Consider the following 5,683-nt stretch of genomic DNA (forward strand, 5'->3'; position numbering starts at 1 on the left):
AGGTTTGTCCTGGAGAAGGTGAAGCCAGAATGCTCTTTGGAGTCAAAGATTCTGAAGCTTCGTCTGACATACTTTGGGCATGTTGCAAGGAGGGACTGGTCCTTGGAGAGGAACATCATGTTCGGCAGAGTGGAGGGTCGGCAAAAGAGAGGAAGACCTTTGATGAGATGTATCGATTCTGTGACTGGAGCAGTGGGAATAAGTGCATTTGAGATGGGTAGGTCGGCACAGGATAGAATAGAGTTTAGAGCTCTTGTACATAGGGTCGTTATGAGTCGCAAATGACTCGATGGCACATAACAACAATAACATAATTGGATTCTATTGACCAAGATTTTACTCAGGATTTTTGCATCTATGTTCATGAGAGATATTGGCCAATAGTTTTCTGTTTGGGTGGTGTCTTTACCTGGCTTTGGTATCAAGGATATGTTTACTTCATAGAATGACTCTGGGAGCTTTCCATCTTCTCTATTCCCTAAAATATTTTATATAGAATTGGTGACAGTCCTTCTCTTAATGTTTGATAAAAATCACTTGTAAAACCATCTGATCCAGGGCTTTTTTTGGCTGGAAGTTTTTTTATTACCTTTTAAATTTATTTTTTTTAAATGGGTCTGTTCATGTGTTTAATTTCGGTTTGTGTTTGTTTAGGTAGGTTGTGCATTTCTAAGTATTTGTCCATTTCGTATAGGTTTTCATATTTGTTTCAGTATAGTTTTTCATAATATTCCAACGGTAGCCTTTTTTATTGTTGTTGGTTCTGTTGTGACGTTGCCAGTTTCATCTTTTATTTGGATTATTAATGTCTTTTCCTTCTATTCCTTTGTTAAACTTGCTAATGGTTTTTCGATATTATTGACCTTTTCAAAGAACCAACTCCTAGATTTGTTGATGGTTTCAATTGTTTTTCTGTTTTCTATGTCATTCATTTCTGTTCTAATTTTTTTAATTTCTTTTTTTTTTTAAAGAGGGTGTTGGGTTTTCTTGCTGTTCTTTTTATATTTGTTGGAGATGCTGGGTTAGAGAGTCAAAGGCCATTTTCTCCTGCCTTTTGATGTGGCTGCTTATTGCTATAAATGGACCTATGATTACTTCTTTGGCTGTGTCCCAGAGATTTTTGTAAGTGGTGTTTTCACTGTCATTTGTTTCAAGAAACTTTTCATTTTATTTTTTGTTTCTTCTTGTACCCACTCATGTTCAAGCAAGGTGTTGTTCAGCTTCCAAACGTTGTTTTATTGTGTGGTCTAATTCTTCAGCAGCTTTGGTGAGTTTCTTTCTGGTAGTTCTATCTCCCACACGATTTTTAACTTTTCTTAATTTTCTTCCATCTTAATTTGGGATGTTTTTCCCTACTAAGTTCACATTCTTCCTCTTGTCTTCTGTTTCACTGCTTCTGTGTTCCATCTGTTCTATTCTGCTTCTTTGTCTCTCTCTCTCTACATGTTAAAGATTTCTTCAACATTAGTTTTATTATTCTGATTTGAGTTTTCATCTTTTTCTATTTTCTTTATTGTTTAGACTCTCAACAATTCCACCTTACTTGGATCTACAATTGACACCTTTGGCATCAGCAGTCAGGAAATAAGGAGACACATTGAACTGGGCAAGTGCAGTTAGGGATCTCTCCAAATTATTGAGGAGTAATAATATCAGTCTGCAGACTAAGGTGCATTTGATTCAGGCCGTAGTCTTTTGGATCACTTGTTAGACATTTGAGAGCTGGACAATGAATAAGGATGACAAAAAAGAGTTTATGCCTTTGAACTATGGTGTTGGAGAAGAGCACTGAACATCCCATCCAATGTCAAAAGAGCAAATTTATTTTGAAGAGGGTGCAACTAGAGTGATTTTTGGAAGCAAAGATGATAAAACTTCACCTCACATACTTTGGGCATGTTGCCAGGAGGGTCTATTCCTTGGAGAGGGACATGATGCTTGCAAGGGTGGAGGGCAGGCATAGAATAGGAAGACTGTTAACCAGGTGGATTGACACAGTGACTGTTACAATGGACTCTAGTGTGTCGGGAAATATGAATTTGGCACAGGATAGGATGGGGTTCAGATCTATTGTTCATATGTTGGCTACGAGTCATGCTTGACTTGACTGTACCTAACAACAGAAACAAATTGGCAAGGAGGTGGTAAAATGTTGCTGCATGCAGAGAACATGATAATATACATAGAAAACCCCAAAGACTAAAGAAAACAAAAAACAAACAAAAAACCCCCTAAACTTTTATACTTAGTTGACTAATTTAGTGGAGTGGTAGGATACAAAATCAATATACAAAAGGCAGATATCTCTACAGTAATAATGAAAACTCAGAAATGGAGACTAAGAAAGCAATGTCACTTACAATCACCGATTATAAGATGAAATACTTAGGAATAAACCTAACAAGAGACACAAAAATCCTTTATAAGGCAAACAACAAAACACTACTATAAGAAACAGTAAGAGACCTAACTAAATGGAAAAATGGAAAAATATCCCCTGCTCATGGATAGAAAGATTGAACATGAAAGTCCTATGAAAAGCTTTCTGCATGTTCAATGCAATCCCAATGCAGATACCAAACTAATATTTCAAAGCAATAGAAAAGGTATTTGGTGAATTTATTTCAAAAGGAAAGAAATCTCAAAGAAGCAAAACTCTTCTGAAAAGTAAAAATGAAGTGGGAGACATAGCACTCTGATTTCAAAGCCAGCTCCTTATTTTTATTATTTCAATTTCCTGAGTTCAATTTTCTCAGCAGGGCTTAACTCCCCTACAGGTTTCCAAGGGAGACTGAGACAGGAAATGCTGGATCTGCAGCAAAGGCAGCAGGCTAACTTTAGAGTCTGAAGCCTGTGGCCTCTGAGCCTCTGGGTCTGGGGCTCAGGGCATAGACTCACCAGGAGTGGCAGCAGTGGCCTGCAGGTTTTAGGTGGAGGCCTGTGACCCACATATTCCAGTGCCCGGACTAGGAGAGCAGCAGTGTTAACAGCAATGGCGCCCAGCTGTCTTCAGGTTGGGAAGCCCACCCTATATATTTTTCTATGCATGTGCAAGTTGTTTACAAGGCAACGTTAAATTTTAAAAATTCAATGTCAGCATTTTGCTTTCAGGTAATTACACTTAAGGACCTAAAATAAGTCTCATATGTCCAAATGATGGTCCAGGAGGCAAATTTAGAATTAGAACCACGTTAAAGATAGTGGTGGTGGTGGGGGGAGTTCAAACACCAAAGAGCTTCAGCTGATCAATAGGACGATGAACAAATCTAGAACATTTTTTTAGATGGGAGAATTGTAGGAGATAAAACAGGAATTATTACCACAATTGAATGGATGGTTGGGCCCCTGGCTTGCCGGATTTGTGGTCAGTCACGTAGCTTGGATTTTTTGGGCTACCTTCTTTCAACTCTGTCACTTTTTCATACTCCCTCTCCTAAGCAGACTGAAGTCAATACATCTGAATGGTCACTAGTTCTGGGACAGGACAGAGCTTCCACGATTCTGCTGCACATTGTTAGATGGCAGGTCAGGTGTGTATCAGGCTTACAACATAATTTGTCATAATATTTGATATCCTAAGTCAAGTATCTTGCTCGTTACTTTAAATGTCAGATCTGAGACAATGCTCAGGTTTTTTAGATAGTGTGGAAAAAGCACTAGGAGGAGAAAGGGTTAGACATTGCCTTTACTGGTCTTTTCTTACAGACTACAGGGAGCTCTGGTGGACTAGTGGTGAGGAACTGCCCTGAACACCCGAAGGTACATGGTTGAATCCACCAGCATCTCAGTGGGAGAAGGATGGGTAATCTTCTCCAGTGGGATTTACTATCTCTGAAAATTCCTTGAGTGTTGGCAATGGGTTGGTTCAGACTCAAGCACACAGAGCAACCACAACAAACTGTAGGGGAGCAGCTACCGCACTTCACACTAATTGCAAGAACATGAGCCATTCCACAACCCTGCCAGGAACTTTCCCACCAAGGTCTTTCTTTTTTTTTGTATATATAATTTATTCTCACATAGTGATGCTTTTGGATATTTTTATAAACTTTAGAATGAAATAAAATTTATAATCTTTTTTCTTTTTGCAGTTGACTTTTTATAATTTTTTAAATTTTAATTGTGATTTTAACAGAAGTTTACAGAAAAGTTGAATTTTAATTCATTCATTGCTACATTGTTACAATGAATTGTTACATTATTCATTGTTATTTCCCCCCATTCTCTCCCTTCCCCTCTCCCAGTTCACTTTTATTTTTCACTAGTCATTCATTATTGCACAGTTATCTGCCCCCCACCTCATCACCGCAGTCCTTTTTGAAATGTACTTCTTATTCTGGGTTGTTGTCATACATATAACACCTAACCATATATTTATTTTAAAAATACTTACTTTGGGGAGAAAAGTGTAACAGTGTGAATGGAAATCCAAAGTCTCTGTAAATTTTTACAGAAATTAATAATAAATTTAAAAAACCCAAAATCAAAAACAAAACAAAACAAAAAGTACTTAATTCATTTTTTCCATTGCAGTGTTCACTATCCACTCTTTTTTTAAATTTCCATATATTTTTATCATAAAGTCTTAATTACTTTGAATTCCCCAATGGCATAAAAGTCTGAATCACATTTTAAAGATTCCTTTGAAAGAGTCACATAAATATTCCCACTGACCACCGTTACTGTATGAATCCTCTGCTTTATTCCTTTGGAGCACCACTTGGGTTTTGCTGATGGATCTTTGGGGTCTGTACATTGATGGAGTCCTTCTCCTGTTGAAAGGGTAATTTTGTATTTATGGCAAGGACAAACAACGCAAGAACATCCATCAAAATTTCTCCCAAATGTAAAGGTCCTCCTGAATGGTAACAGCAAAATGTCCATAGCATGATATTCTCCTTTGTGACCACTTCTCGATCACAGACAATGGCTGTCATTCTTGCAGATCTTTTAAAGTCTTCTTCTCTGCCAACACACACAGAATACTTCTCCTCCTCAGGATTTTGTGCAGAGCTGCTGAGGTCCATGTTGTTACTCCTCTTGAGCACTGACTAACGTGCTTCTTATTTCACTTGGGGGCTCAATCTGCACATTATCAGGACCTGCTACAGGGTGACACCCTTCCTTTCAGCTTCAGAGAAGAAAGAGAAATGGTCTTCTTTTTAAAAAAATTATGCTTTTCATGAAAGTTTATAAAAATTTTATTTTCATAAAAGTCTATAAAATATTGTGACTTTCATAAAAGTTTACAAAGACATTAGTGTTTGCATTTCTTTGGAAGACAGAATAATAATGGGTAAAATGCACTATTCTTCAGTGATTCCTTCGGCTTGAACATATTATATATATCAGCTCAGCACTCCTCACAAAATTGCTAAGGGGCAAGTATTACACCTGTTTCACAGATAAGATGGGTGGAGGTAAGAAAGTGTCCAGCCACAAAATAGTAAAACCAAAACTGAAATCCAGAGCTTGTAAATCTTAATTAGGTAAATAATGACATGGAAATCCAAACATTTCCTCTAAGTAGCATCTGTGACTTGATAAAAATATGTGGCATGCAAGTAAATAGTCATGAAGGAACAAAAATATGTCTGCACACATAGATCAATGGAATAGAATTGAGAACCTGGAAATCAGCCCATCTATTTATGGGCAATTGATTTTTGACAAAGAGATGAAA

At 37.3% G+C, this 5,683-nt stretch overlaps 1 pseudogene; it reads right to left on the reverse strand.

Annotated features, from left to right (window-relative positions):
* Positions 1 to 4,575: 4,575 nt before the first annotated feature.
* Positions 4,576 to 5,027, reverse strand: LOC102869444 (annotated as a pseudogene).
* Between the last annotated feature and the right edge of the window lie 656 nt (positions 5,028 to 5,683).

The sequence above is a fragment of the Elephantulus edwardii genome, unplaced genomic scaffold (genome assembly GCF_000299155.1).
Source record: "Elephantulus edwardii isolate Elephantulus edwardi_28Jun2011 unplaced genomic scaffold, EleEdw1.0 scaffold00059, whole genome shotgun sequence".
NCBI classification, from domain to species: domain Eukaryota; kingdom Metazoa; phylum Chordata; class Mammalia; order Macroscelidea; family Macroscelididae; genus Elephantulus; species Elephantulus edwardii.